This window comes from Urocitellus parryii, chromosome 6 (assembly GCF_045843805.1).
Source record: "Urocitellus parryii isolate mUroPar1 chromosome 6, mUroPar1.hap1, whole genome shotgun sequence".
In the NCBI taxonomy this organism is placed as follows: Eukaryota; Metazoa; Chordata; class Mammalia; order Rodentia; family Sciuridae; genus Urocitellus; species Urocitellus parryii.
The window spans coordinates 172953602-172970785 of record NC_135536.1 but is presented as its reverse complement, the minus strand read 5'-3'; the positions used below and the strand labels follow the sequence as shown (position 1 = coordinate 172970785).

At 53.9% G+C, this 17184-nt stretch overlaps 1 protein-coding gene across 1 annotated transcript in view; it reads left to right on the top strand.

Moving 5' to 3' along the window:
* The window catches only part of Snph (syntaphilin), a 43528-nt gene that overhangs the window by 556 nt on the left and 25788 nt on the right, over positions 1–17184 (top strand). The gene's annotated exons all lie outside the window — the stretch shown is intronic.

Below are 17184 nucleotides of genomic sequence, written 5' to 3'. Positions count from 1 at the left end.
CCTGCCCTCCCTTCAGTCCCCTGCATCTTCCTAAGCGCCCCCACCCAGCCTGAGATTGACTGATGACAGGATGCCGAGCGCAGCAGGGGGTGCCCCAGGTGGGCGACACCCGAGCGCTGCCAGGGAGCGCCCCCTCCCCGTCCTGTTTGTCTTCCTCTGGTATTTGGCAAACAGGCGGGGTTTCTTTTTTTTTTTTTTTTTTTTTTTCCTTCTTGGAGAAGGAGCCAGGGTACTGGGGGTGGGAGCAGGACGGAACCCCACACCTACTCCAAGGTCAAGTGCCAATGACTGCTTCTTCCCCACCTTTCCCTCCGGGGAGCCTCCGCGCTCTGCAGTGTCTGGAAAAACTGCCCAGGACTCCTAGAGTGGGCCGCAGTCTCCCTTGAGCTTCCGCGGGGTGTCCGCACTCTCCTCCACTCCCGGGCAAGGAGGGGGCTGTGGGCGACACCTACCAGCCTGGGGAGCCCCAGATTCCCTGCCTCAGCCCTGCAGACTCAAGGAGAGGCCTGGTCACATGCTGCCTGTTCCCTGAGCCTTCTCTGCCCATCTGGTGGTGTGGGCTGGGCTGGGCTGGAGGAGCTTCCTAGGAAAGATGATCTGCGTGGAGTGGGGTGAGGAAAAGTGCTAGAGATCGGGGTTCTAGGCCCTGAACTTGCTAGTTGGCGACAAGTAGCCATCTTAAAATGCTCCAGGCGTGGGTGTCTTTCTGCTGTGTTCCATGCGGGAGTTGGATTCAATGGTCTGTTCCGTTTAGGGTACCCCTCAAGCTGCTCTTGTCAGGGGAACCTCCCTACCAAAGCTATTGGATTTCAGGTCTGTGGATTCATGGGGATTCCCTGGGTTAGTGCCTTTCAGCTCTGGACTTCTCCAGTGAAACGCTGACCTTGTGGGCCTCCCGGCACTGGAAGTGTCAGACAGGTCTACAGTGACATCCCTGTGCTGTTATGCCTCACCTCAAGTTTCAGCTTCCTCCTCTGTCACCTGGGAAGAGGGGTGCCTGCTGGAAGCTGCTGGGATGGTGCCCATGCCTGGCACATAGTGGGTGCTCAGATCTTCCAGGCTCAGGGGAGGTGGCCCCAGAGAGAGAAGAGGAGGGCTGCCTTGAATCTGCTGCCCCCCCCCCTCCCGGGCCAGTCTTTTCCACATCCCTGAGGATGGTGTCCCTGCCAGGAGACGATGAATACTGGAAGGTGTGGGGCCGCCCTGCTGAGGGCCTTGGCAGCAACCAGGAGGTGCAGACATTTCCACTGCCAGGGCTGTGACATCACTCTAGCAATTGATGGCCCCGAGGAAACGTGTGTGGGCCAGCCCTGCGCTTGGAGCACCCTCACGTCCTCGGGCAGAGGTTCCCAGGGAGCAGAAGCATCTGATCTTGCATGTTGGTAAGGGGACGGGCACGAGACTGCCAGATTTCACAGGAACCCCCCTCCCTGGAGTCTCTCCCTGAGACCAGGTCTGGGGCACCTGTATTTTCTCTTCTTTATCTTCCCTCCATGGCGTCGTCTCCAGCCTCCATTTGGCCTTTTCCAGTTGATTGCACAGATGCCTTCTGCCTTGGACACCATGGTAAAGAGGTTCCCCACTGGGGCGGGCAGGGCATTCTGCCACTGCACCATTTAGGCTAAAGGGAACCATGGTGTCCCCGCTCTGCCCTAAATCCCTGTTCTACCGTGAGCTCCTGCTGACAGAGGCTTTTCCTCTCTGTGTTTCAGGCTCTGTGCTGTTGAGCACAAAGTAGATGCTCAATAAGTGCTGGATTGAATATATTTGAGGAAATGTTTCCTACAGCAGCGGGGTTGACTAGCTCCTGCACTGGGTAGGGGCGCTATAGGGAGGAGGGCTTTCAAGTAGAGGACACGGTCATCGTTATTATAACTAATACTCTCGGCTTTGCCATTGTCATTGGCTAACAGATACTTGACATGTCCTTCTAGGGCTCCTGACTAGGGCCAAAGGGGGGCGCATGTGCTGGGAGGGTGGTGATGTTGCCAAGGAGGGGTCCCGATGGCTTTGGCCAGTGTGAGACGTGACTGTGGAGGGAAGGGGCTGGGAAGAGTGAGCCCAGCCATCGCTGTGTGGAGGGAGGGAGCAGAGCAGGAGTCAAGACGGGCAGCAGGAGGTCAGGAGATCAGGCCCCGGGTCCCACTCATCCACCCCCTCGTCACGTGGCCTTGGCTCAGCCAGGCCCCCCTCAAGGTCTCTGCATCCCCATCTCTATACTGAGGGGACGGGGCTGGACGGCTGAGGCTCCTTTAGGACTGACATTGTTTCAAGTGGATAACTATTCATTCCTCCTGGTATTACGTGTAGAAGATACCAGACCCACACCCACCTCACGTAGGCTTCAGAACAACCTAGGCCTATTGGAAAGATGAGGAAACCGAGGTTTAGACCAAGTGACGTGCCCATGCGGCACAGCTGGAGATGGTGGCCTTGTTAACCTGCCACGAGGCCTGACTCGCTTTCCTTTATGAACCCCGCTGTGGCTAAGTGAGGGTGCCCTTGCACACTCCTACAGGGGTCGGGACAGGAGGGTGGGAAGGCTTCGTGATGAGAGGTCGCAGGCTTGCTGCCGAGGGCCGGCCGGTCAGATCGAAGGGTGTGTGAGTCATGGTTGGGGAGTTCAGCACGAGCTCTGCTTTCTGACGGGGCGGGGTGCCCCTTGACCAGGGAAGGTGCCTGGGTCTGAATGGCAGTCAGGACAGACACACTTTTGAGTGCTCCCTGTTTGCTGTGCTCTGTCTTCTGCCGGCCGATGATCTGCTCCTCAGACCCTCCCAACACACAAGCACTTTATAAGAATCCTAGAGGCCAGAGAGCCAGGGTAAAGGGGCTCAGGGCTCCCCAGGGCTGACCGCTGATGTGTCATAGAACTTGGAAGCCGCTGGCCTGGGCCTCAAAGGCCTGCTTTTAGTCTGAGGCCTCCCATTGTCCCAGTAACCGTGTAAGCCAGGCTCCTCTGGGAGTCAGCGTTCCCACCCCTCCACCAACTGGGTGCCTCTCCTGGCCCTAAGAGGCCCAAGTGTGCCTTTACCCCACCCTGGGGGCTGGGGTGGACTCCTGCTGCTGGGTGCTGGTTAGTATCTGCTGTTGTCTGTTAGTGGGGTCCTGGGCGAAAAGCACAGGGTACAGGAAAGAATCAGAGGTGATCCCTGGTTTCCAGAAGTTCTCATGGAACAGGGAGAGCTGGATACCCAACAGTCAGTGTGAACAATGCCTAGGAGCTGTGAGGCGTGCTGACGCGGGGTCTCAGGGGAGCAGAGAAGCCTGGGTGCTCTGTCCCACCTACCCCATGGGCCTGGTCGGTTTTGGTGAGGTGGCACATTGAGGTTGGGAATAAAAACAATGATAATAAAGGGTTCAACCAGCTCAGGACATCTCCAAAATATTCTAGAGAACTGTTAGAGCTCTCTCGCTCTCTCGCTCGCTCTCTCTCTCTCTCTCTCTCTCTCTCTCTCTCTCTCTCCCTTTTTTTATTTTTTTGGTACCAGGGATTGAACTCAGAGACTCAGCCTCTGAGCCACATCCCCAGCCCTGTTTGTATTTTGTTTAGAGACAGGGTCTCACTGAGTCTCTTAGTACCTCGCTCTTGCTGAGGGTGGCTTGGAACTTGCCATCCTCCTGCCTCAGCTGCCTCAGTGGCTGGGATTACAGGTGTGCATTACTGCGCCAAGCTGACCTTTAGTTCTTGTCCCCAGCAACTCAGAAGGTGGCCAGAGAGTCTGAGGGCCATCCAGGCTCACTCTGTGGCACAGTTCCAGTTGGACCATTCATTTGGCCTCGGGTGGACCAGAACCTTCCCTGTCCTTGGAGGATTCTAGAAGCTGGACTCTTCAATTCCTCTTGGAAGGCCCGCTTACTGCCTTGCTTGGGGGATCCTTGACCCTGTCCACCCTCGTCTGTCCTGCCCGGAGGAACTCAGAGTGAAAGCAGTTACCCGCGATTGCTCAGCAGGACTGGGCTGTCCCTCTGGGCAGTGGGGCTGCAGTTCTGAGCCAACTGCAGATGCTCTTTCTGCATCTGGGCCACCAGGGGCCTGCAGGGCCACATCTCCACCTGATGGGCAGCCGGTGCTGACAGGCTGGGTGCAGGTGCCACACTGAGTGAGGCCCTTGAAGAGAGGGAAGCCTGTGTGCCCCCCGGTGCTCTGCATCCCCAGTGGGCAGGTATTTTTCGAGTGTTTGTCTCATGCCCAGCACTGTCCTCTGTCACTGAGGCGCCAAGCCGGCCAGAACGCAGTGTCGGGGAGGAAGTGGCCTGGTGCGGAGATCCAGCCCTGAGGAGCCAGGAGCTGTGGGCCCTCGTGCTGGCTCTGCCATCGACTCAGTGGTGACCTGAGACCAGGCCTGGTGCTCGTCCACACCTCTGGGAAGCAGAGCTGGTGACCCTTCCGACTCTGGCCATCTACAGCGCTTCTTCCTGTTCCATAACCACTTCAGGGGTGCAAGGGTGGGCGGGTGCAGGTAGCCGTGACTTGGGGAAGAATAAGATAAATGTAGCAAGAGGCCAGAGGAGGGCTCTGGGGCTGGGGGACGGGGCTGGGGAGGGGCTCTGAGGCAGGAGACACCTGGAGGCGGTTGCTGTGTGTTTTGTTTCATGCACTGAACCAGGAGGAGCAGGAGTCTGCTGTCACATGGGGACAGGAGGGGACGGGAGGGCTGGATGGTGAGCAGTGGCTCCTGGACTTGGATCTCAGAGAGGGCCTTGGGAACCAATCCTAGGTTGGCCAGCTCTTTATTATGCTGGGGAAGGACATTTCTAATGACACTGAGGGTTCACTTTATGGTCACATAGAAGCATTTAAACACCCCTCTCCCTGAGACAGGAAGGCGATGCTGTCAGGAAAAAGGCACCACTTCCAATCGGATGCCTTTTCCTTTTCCTTTTCTAGAAACTCACTGTGGGCCGTGGGTGTAGCTCATTGGTCGAGCACTTGCCTCGCCTGTTCCGTCCCAGACACCGCAGATAAACAAACAAACAGCCCCTACTGGGCACGGTGGCTCTGGGGTGGCACACGCCTGTCATCCCAATGCTCAGGAGGCTGGGGCTGGAGGATGGCAAGTTGGAGGCCAGGCTCAGCAACTTCACGAGATTGATCATAGAGCGCCTCTGGGTTCAGTTCGAGGACCACCAGCCAGCTCGTGCATTGTCCTGACTTTGCTCATCTCGCCCCACAGACAAGTGTCCTTGTGTGGCTCTGGAGTCAGGTGCTTGGGTTTGGATTTCCTTTTGGCCTCAGAGTCTCTGCTTGTCACCTGTGAAATGGGGAGATGATGCTGTCAATCTCCTAGGGCCATTGGGAGGTCTGTGTGCTAAAATAAGGTACATAAGCCCCCAGGGACCTCGACTGCAGTCTCCTAAAAAGGCAACATGGGGGCTGGCCATAGGGGAGGTTGTAGGCATGGGGATTCTGGTACCACCGTTCTTGTCCATGAGTACGTGGGCCCGTGCTCTCAGATCTGATCCACAGCACAGAAATCCAGATATTTGTCTGTGACATCTTCTAATTTTAAAAATGTGGCCGACTGGACAATGTTTTCAAATGCACACTTTAAAATGTGCCTGCGGGCTGGGGGGCGTGGCTCGGTGCAGCGGTGCTTGCCTGGCCTGCACCAGGCCCTGGGCTCAGTCCCCAGCACCACAAAAATAAATCAGCAAATAAAGAATCAGGTGCATCTGTGACGGGCCATGAGGTAGTGGCCTTGATGTGGGTTTCAGATGTGGGGCACGCCCTGCCCAGCAAATTGCCAGCCGGTTCACAGAGGAGGGACACTCGGCCGAGAGGCGACCCCAGCCAGGGCAGCCTGGCCTGTGAGCTCAGAGCTCAGCCTCTCTTTGACAGCTGTCAACCGTTGGATTCTGGGCCCCCGACTTCAAAGGCCCTGGTTGTGCCCCTCTGTTTTGGGTGGCTCTGGCAGGACTGAAGCTCTGGGGACTGAGGCTTCCAGACACCTCCCTGTCCCCTCTGGAGCCTGGGCCCCACCAGGCCTCCCACCAGAGGTCCCTGACAGTTGGTGGACAGGACAGCCTCAGAAGAGGATGGCCTGGGAACCCTGGCCCTTCCCCCACCCAGAGGCTCTGGAGAGGAGGCCCTCCTGCCCGGGGAAGCCGCCTGGGCGTGCTGCCTCCACTCGGGCGGGCGCTGGGGGCCGGCCTGCAAGCTGTCGCCTATTGCATGGCCCTGCACAGGCGAAGCTGAGGTCGGGCGGCATTCTTGGAGAGGGACCTCCGAGGAGCTCCTGATTAGCAAGAGGGACCCTGCAGACATGGCTCCAGGGCCTTTGGGGACTCAGATCAAAGCCACTGAGGACGGTCTGCGTTCCTGTGGTCCAGGGAATCCCTTCTTCACCGGGCACTGGCGGTGGCCAGGTTCCAGTCTGGCCCTGGCGTGGGGGGGGCGGGGAAGGCAAAGAAGTACGTGTGTCCCTTAATCCCCCTGGTGGGTTCTGAGGGTCTCCGGCACCTACAGTGGTCCCTTCCCGGGAGCTCTCAGCCTGGTTGAAGGAAGAGGCACGGCTGGTGCATCAGCCTGACGGAAATGGGGTCTCCATTGACACTGACTTCCGAGTGCCAGGTGCTGGCCACCAGAGTGCCTGCCCTAGAGGGCAGATGTGGCAATTGTGACAGCACCCTGCATGGTGCCAGCCACTGGGTGCAGAGCAGTGTTATTATTGGCCTGAAAAACTGGGAAGACCCTGAAGAAGGACCCTAGCTCTGAGCCCTGGCGCCACAAAACTGACATTGTTTGAGGCCCACTTAGCCTCTGTTATCCACATTGATGAGGACGCTGAGGCTCAGAGAGGGAAGTGATTGATTCAGGGTTGCACAGCGGCTGGCCGCAGAGCTCTACACTGAGGTGTGGTTAGAACAGGGTCTGAAGAGCAGGTGGCGCAGGCTGGGGGAGGGGAGAGGAGGGAGGCGTGGGCCAGGGAGCCCGCTGCTCTGCTGGCCATGGGTGGGCAAAGGCAGTTCCCTGTTCCTCTGGTTGTTGAAACAGTAACGTGGAGGCACAGTGATCCTGGGTCCCCCCAGAGCCCCTCAGGAGGTGGGCCCAACACTGCCCCTTCAGTGAGACCGGTGTGGAGGTCACCTCCCTCACATTTGGGTCACAGAGCCAAGGGGGAGGAGCCCCTGCTCCGTCCTCTGAAGGAACCGCCTCCTGGGAGCAGCTCAGGGTGAGCAGGGCCTCGGGTCAGGCCTGGCCGGTTTCCAGTCCTGTCACTTGGGACTTGGGACACATCGTGTCACGCCCCTGGCCATTTCCTCATCCACCAGAGAGGGATCGATTGTTCCTGCCTGAAAGGAGAGGGGACCCTGTTGGCAGCGGCCATGGGAAAGGGCCTGTGTGCAGGATGGGACGTCCCCTCGGTGGCTCCTCTGCCCCCAGCCCCAGCTCTCGTGCAAGTTAAGTGACACCACACTGTGCACGGCACAGGGACATGTGACCTTCTGGCAGTTTCCTGGCAGCCAGGGGAGAGAGCAGGCTGTGGAGAGGAAGCAGAGCCACTGTCCCGGGCGAGGTCCCCAGCTCCTTCCCAGGGGCCGAGCTGCCAGGTCTCGGGCCCCAGAGCCCAGGTTCTCCTGTCCCCTCTGTCCTTGGCTCTCGGCCTGTTCCTGGAGGAGGCCGGCGCTGCCTGGTCCTCCCTCCCGCTCTCCGCGGGGCCCTGGCGGGCCAGGCTGCTCACCCGGGGTGGACGGGCGAGCTCAGGGCCGAGGACGTCTCCATGCTTGATGGCTTCAGCCAAGTAAGTCCCTAAGTGACCCTGGGCGCACTGCCCAAGCAGCAGTCGCGGCGTCCGGGCATCTCATTATCTTCCCTGCATTGTCCCCTCTCTCTGGGCTTTATTTTCCTGTGGCTACTGCTCCCTCTGCTCCTTCAGCTCTGTTTGGGGGCCCAGCTCACACACCACCTTCGCCCCACGCTGAGCTCTGTGCTGTCAAGAGCCCCGGCCACCTGCCAGGTGAGGAGCTCCTCGCTCTAGGGGCTACATGCCCGAGAGAGCAGGCTTGGGTTCCTGGGGCCGGGCAGGCGATGCGTGTTGTGAGGAACCTAGAGACCCGCTGTCCAGGTAAAGGACACCAGGATCCCGCCCTCGGCAGAGAGCAGGAGTCCTGCTTCCTGACTGGGCCTTGCTGAAGGCACAGATCAGAGGTGGATGCACTCTAACCGCCCTCTCTGCCTCTACTGTGGATTTGCTCTGTGACCACGGACAAGTAACTTACACTCTCTGTTCGTTACCTCAGTAGTAAAATGAGCATCCCAGTGAATTCCAGCCTCATAGGAGCAAAGTTGGCATGAGAAACCAGATCAGAAATTCCCTCTGTATGTGCCAGCTCCACCTGAAATTCCAGCTACCCAGGAGGCTGAGGCAGGAGGATCTCAAGTTCAAGGCCAACCTGGGCAACTTAGTGAGACCCTGTCCCAAAAGAGCTGCAGACATAGTTCAGAGGTAGAGACCCCAGGTTTAAATCCCTAGTACCACACACATTAAAAAACAAACAAACAAAAATATATGCAAAGTCCCTTGCACAAAGTTTAGTATATAGTAGGTGCTTAATAAATGACAGCACCGTTCCTTCTAGAGTTAGGAAGAACCTCCTGTTTTCCCAAGATCCTGCACCCCTTTGGTTGGTAATGAGCTCCTTCTTCACCGGAAGGGTTCAAGCAGGCCTGGGTTCCTGCGGATCAGGAAGATTCTGGAACTTGAGTCCCTCTGACCTTGGCCTTTGACATCTTCAGATTCTTCCTGCCCCAAATTTCCATGATTCTGAAGATCTCAGTAGTTGACCATTAGAAGTCAGCTACTTGTTGATTGATTGTATGTCCTCCTCTGAGAAGTGTCTGTTCAGGTCCTTGGCCCATTTGTTGATTGGGTTATTTGTTATCTTATTGTCTAATTTTTTGAGTTCTTTGTATGCTCTGGATATTAGGGCTCTATCTGAAGTGTGAGGAGTAAAAATTTGTTCCCGTGATGTAGGCTCCCTATTTACCTCTCTTATTGTTTCCTCTTGCTGAGAAAAAACTTTTCAGTTTAAGTAAGTCCCATTTGTTGATTCTTGTTGTTAACTCTTGGGCTATGGGTGTCCTATTAAGGAATTTGGAGCCTGACCCCACAATATGTAGATCGGAGCCAACTTTTTCTTCTATCAGACGCAGAGTCTCTGATTTGATATCAAGGTCCTTGATCCATTTTGAGTTAACTTTTGTGCATGGTGAGAGAAAGGGATTCAGTTTCATTTTGTTGCATATGGATTTCCAGTTTTCCCAGCACCATTTGTTGAAGATGCTATCTTTCCTCCATTGCGTGCTTTTAGCCCCTTTATCGAATATAAGATAGTTGTAGCTTTGTGGATTAGTCTCTGTGTCCTCTATTCTGTACCATTGGTCCACGCACCTGTTTTGGTACCAGTACCATGCTGTTTTTGTTACTATTGCTCTGTAATACAGTTTGAAATCTGGTATCGCTATACCGCCTGATTCACACTTCCTGCTTAGAATTGCTTTTGCTATTCTGGGTCTTTTATTTTTCCATATGAATTTCATGATTGCTTTATCTATTTCTACAAGAAATGCCGTTGGGATTTTGATTGGCATTGCATTAAACCTATAGAGAACTTTTGGTAATATCGCCATTTTGATAATGTTAGTTCTGCCTATCCATGAACAGGGTATATTTTTTCCATCTTCTAAGATCTTCTTCTATTTCTCTCTTTAGGGTTCTGTAGTTTTCATTGTATAAATCTTTCACCTCTTTTGTTAGGTTGATTCCCAAGTATTTTATTTTTTTGAGGATATTGTGAATGGGGTGGTTTTCCTCATTTCCAGTTCAGAAGATTTGTCGCTGATATACAGGAATGCCTTTGATTTATGCGTGTTGATCTTATATCCTGCCACTTTGCTGAATTCATTTATTAGCTCTAGTAGTTTCTTTGTAGACCCTTTTGGGTCTTCTAGGTATAGGATCATATCATCCGCAAATAGTGATAATTTAAGTTCCTCTTTTCCTATCATGAAAAATGAAAAATGAAAAAATGCTTACCGTCTCTAGCAGTCAGAGAAATGCAAATCAAAACCACCCTAAGATACCATCTCACTCCAGTAAGATTGGCAGCCATTATGAAGTCAAACAACAACAAATGCTGGCGAGGATGTGGGGAAAAGGGTACACTTGTACATTGCTGGTGGGACTGCAAATTGGTGTGGCCAATTTGGAAAGCAGTATGGAGATTCCTGGGAAAGCTGGGAATGGAACCACCATTTGACCCAGCTATTGCCCTTCTCAGACTATTCCCTGAAGTCCTTAAAAGAGTATACTATAGGGATACTGCTTCATCGATGTTCATAGCAGCACAATTCACAATAGCTAAACTGTGGAACCAACTTACATGCCCTTCAATAGATGAATGGATTAAAAAATGTGGCATTTATACACAATGGAGTATTACTCAGCACTAAAAAATGACAAAATCATGGAATTTGCAGGGAAATGGATGGCATTAGAGCAGATTATGCTAAGTGAAGCCAGCCAATCCCTAAAAAACAAATGCCAAATGTCTTCTTTGATATAAGGAGAGCAACTAAAAACAGAGCAGGGAGGAAGAGCAGGAGAAAAAGATTAACATTAAACAGGGACGAGAGGTGGGAGGGAAAGGGAGAGAGAAGGGAAATTGCATGAAAATGGAAGGTGACCCTCATTGTTATACAAAATTACATATAAGAGGATGTGAGGGGAAAGGGAAAAAAATCAAGGGAGAGAAATGAATTACAGTAGATGGGGTAGAGAGAGAAGATGGGAGGGGAGGGGAGATAGTAGAGGATAGGAAAGGCAGCAGAATACAACAGACACTAGTATGGCAGTATGTAAAACAGTGGATGTGTAACCGATGTGATTCTGCAATCTGTATACGGGGTAAAAATGGGAGTTCATAACCCACTAGAATCAAATGTATGAAATATGATATGTCAAGAACTATGTAATGTTTTGAACAACCAATTAAAAAAAAGACCCCCCCCCAAAAAAAAAAAAGAAGTCAGCTGGGCTTGGCTTGGAGGTCTGCTTAGCACAGATAAAGAGTCCCGCTGGACGTGTGAGCTCATTGCAAGACTTGGAGGAGGCCAGCGCCGGTGTCTCCCAAGAAGTGGCAAGGGCACAGAGAAACTCAGGCCCTGGAGAGGCGCTCGGATGGCCGCAGTGGGGGGAGCCGGCCTGAGCAGGTGTGGGTGGATCTGGGGAAGGCTGCACCGTGGCTGCTGGAACGCATGCCCTAGGGAAGAGATGGGGTGGATGTGCCTCTCATCCCCCTGCCCTGCACAAGCCAGTCACAGAGGAAACACTCTGGAAAAATGCTGAGTATGTGACAAATAGCCTAAGCCGGGCGCAGCAAGGTTTGCCTGTGGTCCCAGCTACTGCTCAGGAGGCTGAAACGGGAGGATCACAAGCCAAAGTTTGAGGCTGGCCTCAGCAGCTTAGCAAGACCCTGTCTCAAAAAACACAAAGGGCTGGGGGCGTAGCTCAGTGGTTAAGTGCCCCGGGGTTCAATCCCCAGTCCCCCAAACGAAACAGAGCACAGCACGAGTGGCCTGGGGTCAGGGGGATCCTCGGTGCCCCAGAGGCCAGGTGGCAGTCTCATACTTGGTGTGAGTGTGTGGGGGGCTGCGGGGGGGCTGGGTGTGCATGCCTGGGGTCCCTGCACAGGGCTGGTCACAGCACTGATGCCAGCAGCAGGTGACACTGCTGTTCCCAGGAGCAAGAGCAGCTATAGGCCCCTCTCCTCTTCCAGCGTCACTGAGCAGAGTGGATAACCGGAAGCTGCCGGTGTTTAAAGTCCCCTTTGGGTAAGTTTTGACATAAGTGTAGACCCAGAGCCGACCCCCACAGTGAGATGACGGTCCATCCTCCTCAGGCTTTGTAATCCCCCCTCAGCCTCCTCCCACCTCATTCCCAGACAACAACTGAAGACGCCTTTGTTTTGGTTTGCTTTCGGTGCTGGGATTGAACCCAGGGCCTTGCACCTGCCAGGTGAGCACTCTCCACTGAGCCACACCCAGCCCAGCTGGCCTCTAGTTCCCATAAAGGAACCACGAAGGGTGCACCGATCTTGATGGGGTTTCTTTCACTCAGTATATCTCCATTTTGAGGTACTAGAGATGGAACCTGGGGACACTTAGCCCTGAGCTACATCCCCAGCCCTTTTAATTTTTTATTTTGAGACAGGATCTCACTAAATTGCTGAGGCTGGCCTTAAACTTGCAGTCCTCCCACCTCAGCCTCCTACTCTTCACTGGGATTACAGGCGTGTCCCACCACACCTGGCTTCAGTATTATTGAGAGTCCTGTTGTGTGTATCTTCCTTTTTCTTACCGAATGGTATGCATCCATTGTGTGGATAAATCATAAAACAGGATTTGTTTGTCCATTCAGTTGATGGACAATTGTTATTTTCCAGGGTTTTTTTTTGTAATATAAATAAAACTACTATAACTATTTGTGTATAATCTTTCAATGAACATGTGTTTTTCAGTTTTCTTGGGTAAATAGCTAGGAGTAAAATGGCTATAATTTGGTGAATACATATTTAACTTTCTGAGAAACTGCCCACGTGTTTCCAAAGTTCTGTGCATTGTACATTCCCAGAGCTGCAGCGTGTGAGGATTCCAGCCCCTGCACAACTTGGCCAGCATTTGGAATGGCCAGGCTTTAATTTTAGCCATTCCAACCGCCTGGGTTTCCATTTGCATTTTCCTAATGACTAATGACGTTGATCATCATTTTATATGCTTGTTTGCCATCCATGGATCTTCTTTACCGATTTGCTCATTAAAAAAAAAAAAATAGAGCCAGGTGTGGTGGTGCAGGTCTGTAATCCATGCGGCTTGGGAGGCTGAGGCAGGAGGATCGTGAGTTCAAAGCCAGCCTCAGCAACAGTGAGGTGCTAAGCAACTCAGTGAGACCCTGTCTCTAAGTAAAATACAAAATAGGGCTGGGGATGGGGCTCAGTGGTCCAGTGGCCCTGAGTTCAATCCCCAGTACCAAAAAAAAAAAAAAAAGAAAAGAAAAAAAGAATTACTGTATGAGTTGTATTACTGTACTGACCTTGAGCCTTAAACTTGAATACAAATTCTTGGTCAAACAATATATTTTGCAAATATTTTCTCTGGGTCTGTGGCTTTCCCTAGAGGGGTTGTGAGAGTCTCATACTCATGGTACATGTGTGGGTGAAAAAGAAAACTTGAGAATCTAAAAGACTGGCCAGGCACCACGGTGGTACACAAAGTGCACACCTATAATCTCAGCATCTGGGGAGGCTGAGGCAGGAGGATCACAAGCTCAAGATCAGGTTGGGCCCTTAGCAGGCCCTGTCTCAAAATAAAAAATAAAAAAAGGGCTGGGGGTGTATGTGGCTCAGTGGTAGAGCACCCCCGGGGGTTTCATCCCCAGTACTGCAGAAAATAAATTAAAGAGAGGGGAAAAGAGAGAGAGAATCTAAGGGAGACTGGCTTCCGAGAGACCCTTGCTTCGGAATTCAGTTCTTCCTCCTGCCAGGCAGGTAGGAAGGCCTGCGCCTGCAGGTACTCGGGCCCACAGGGCTCTGCAGCCTCCGTCTGCAGACAGTCCCAGGAAAGTTTAATGCCGGAGCCCACATGGCACGCTGATCTGAGAGGAAGAGGGCTGTGGCCGGCCCTTGATGCCTCATTCCTGTGACCCGGGGTGAGTGCTGGGAGAAGGCCACCACAGCGCCTGGCCGTGGGTGGGAGGCTCAGCAGGGCTCTGCAGCTGACCATGGCCCCGAGAGGGTGAGGCCTGGGGGTCTGCCCCATCGTGATCTAAAGGCCTCTGGGGTGCGGAGGAGGAGGCTGCGTGCTCTTTGATGGCGGGTGGGGGATGCCTGACTCCGCTGTGCTCCGCCCGGGCTGACCCACAGGAGCAGGCGGCCATCAGCGCCTCTTAGGGAGCCCGTCCACAGCGCTCCAGCAGCTCGTGTGCGCGTGTGGGGTGTGCATGCGCGTGTGGGGTGTGCATGCGCGTGTGGGGGTGTGCATGCGTACCTGTGCGTGTGTGGGGGCGTGGAGGCCGAGAAACCCCGACAGCTGGGAGGAGCAGGCTGGAGAGGGACACAGGCGGGGACTTTGCAGGCGGAGGGCCCTGCATGGTGGGCAAAGGCGGGCAAAGGCGGGCGAAGATGGTTCCCGAGACGTTTGGGAAGGGAGTGCGGTGGGAGGTCACTCGGAGGTCACACGGAGGTCACGCTGTCCCAGTAGCTCTGAGAGGTGGCAGGTGTGGTTTCCACTTTATAGACCGGAGACAGGTCCGCGGTCCGGAGGTTGTGCCCTCCGGTTGTGCGTGGACAACAGCTGAGTCCCCTGCTGCCAACACTGTGCTGTACTCTGCCAGGCTTTCCCCGGGAGCTGGAGGCCAGAGAGGAGGGCTCTGTGGGACCCCTGCCCTCCAGGTCATCCGCGGGCTGCCTGGCTCCCCTCAGCCTGGTAGCTGAGCCGCAGTCTGAACGCAGCCCTGTTCCCGCACCTGGCAAGGCTCCCAGCCAGGGGGAGGCACCGTGCCGGCCTCTCCCAGCCCCTGCAGGTGAGCGGACAGCCAAGGTGGGGCAGCTCGAGCTCACAGGCCAGGACTGTCACCGCAGCTTGGACACAGAGCCCGTGTCTGCTTGTATGTTTAAGCAGAACAAAAACTGGCTTCTGTTTTAAGGGAGAGGGAGGGTGTGACCTTTGGGAGGCAGTGACTGGAGTTCATCACCCACCTCTTGGGGTGCCTGCATCGTCTCTGTTATTCTCCCCCTCATTCCCCACAGGGTTTCTCCTGGGCCTCCTCCTAAGTGTCTCTCTGAAGCCATCTCTGCTTCTCCTTCCTCCGTGCCCTTCCCTCCCCCACTTTAGCTTGGCAGCCTCCCCTTGAAGCCTCATTACCCCCCACCTGGTCTCCTAGTACCTCTCCCCCTCCTTTCCTCACCTATTCTTGACAGAATTAGCACAGGATCCTCTTTTACAATATAAATCTGACCTTGAGCCTTAAACTTGACCTTGACCTTAAAACTGCTCAGGACTTTTCTTTGGTAGGTTCCTCTCCTGGCCCTTGTTCCTCTCTACTTCCCTGCGCCCTGAGCTTAGCCCTGCAGGAACTTCAGCCCCCCGCCCCACCCCGCACTCTCCGCAGCCCTCCTCCATAGACTGCTCTTAGTGCCCGGCAGCAGCTGGGCATTCACCCTTGAGAATCCTGCCCCAGTGCCCCTGACTCCTGCAGAGACTCCTTTCGCCTCTGCCCACCCCCTCTTGGAGCCAGGCCTTGATGACCAGGACTGTCTGTCTGCAGAGGCAACCACTGTGCACCGGAGAGGCTTGGTCAGTGTTGAGGACACAGCCACTCCAGAGCCGCCACACAGACAGAACCTGCTGGCATTAGGAGAAGGAGGAGCTTTGGGAGCCTGTCTTTGGGTCTTGGAGCTGGGCCACTTTAAAGCTCAGCCTCAGTTCCCCACTGCCCCATGGGGGTGAAGGCCACAGAGGGTGGGGATGGAGGGTAGGACTATCCTGGATGACTCTTTCTTTCTTTAAATGGTATTAGGGATTGAATCCTGGGGTGCTTTACCACTGAGCTGCATCCCCAGTCTGTTTTAATTTTTATTTTGAAACAGGGTCTCACTAAGTTGCTGAGATTGGCCTTGAGCTTGTGATCCTCCTGCCTCGGTCTCCTGAATTGCTAGAATTATAAGTGTGAGCCCCCATGTCTGGACCTGGTGACACTGTCTGAGCTTTGGCCTAGTGCCAGTGGTTTTGTAGAGTGGAAACCCCAGCTACTGTGTGGCTGTCATGAACAGGGGAAATCAGTGACACAGACCTCCAGGAAAACAATGTGGTAACACATTCAGACATTTTGACCCTATTAATCCCTAGCAGGGATCCATCCTGAGGAAAAATTCCTGAATACAGAACAGTAATTGTGCATAAATATATCTATTTTTGCATTATTTATGACAGAAATAAAGTCTAAATGTTTAGCAGAGAAAAGTTACATTAACCATCATGGACCAACAAAGTGGAATATTATGTAGCCCATAAAACACTTTCTATAAAGAATATGCCATATGTACAATTCCTACACTGTGTTAAAACTTTAAAAGATACAAAATTGCACATGCACAGGAGTGCCGGCACGGGTGCACACACATACACACACACACACCATGGCCAGAACACACACACACACACACACACACACACACACCATGGCCAGAACAGTGTAAAAATAACAATGCTCCCCTTACCCCCTGCCAAAAAAAATCTGTGCTCAGGCAAAAGAAAAAAGAGTAACAATCAAATTATTCAGTGATTTATCTTTGAGTAGCAAAACTGGAAGTTCTCTAAAGGGTGAGTTCTACTTTAATAACTATATTAAAAATGTAAAATCCACCCAGGCTGAGCTGAGGGAGTCTCTCCAGTCTGTATCCTCCTTGGGATGACTTCCTGTCTGTAGAGCAAGGGGAAGACACCGCCGTCCCCTGAGTGCTGGCGCCAGACTCCCAGGTACATCAATGCGTTCCACTGAACCTCAATTAGCAGACGAAGCCACAGCACCCGGGGCCCCAACTCTGAGCTGCCTGAGGATAGAGCCCTTCCTCCCGCCCTTCCTCCCTCCTTCCCTCCCTCCCTTCCTTCCTTCCTTCTTTCCCACTGAGCCATCCCCAGCCCTTTGTACATTCTGTTTAGAGACAGGGTCTCACTGAGTTGCTTAGGGCCTTGCTAAGTTGCTGAGGCTGGCCTTGAACTTGCCATCCTCCTGCCTCAGCCTCCCGAGCCTCAGGGCTTGCAGGAGTGCACACCGCGCGCCCGGCTAGAGTCCCTGCTGTCTGTGGTGTGCTGGATCCCTGTGACTGTGACGCTCTGGCTGCTCAGGGGAAAGGACAGGTGGAAGGGACACTTGAGAGCACTGTGTCAACAGGGCAGGGGAGGGGCTGAGCCGTTCACCTGGTGCGTTTCATAGAGAGGAGGTCAGTGTTTGGCAGCAGCTGGAGGAAGAGCGCTCTTTGCTGGCTGTAGTGGGAGAGGGGTGCTCTGCCTCTCCATCCCAATAGCCTCTTCCTGCCAGGACTCTCCACTGGCCCCAGCCCCCCATTCTTCTCACCATCTGGGATCCAAGCCAAAGAGCATTCGTTTCAGGGCTGGGTTCCCGC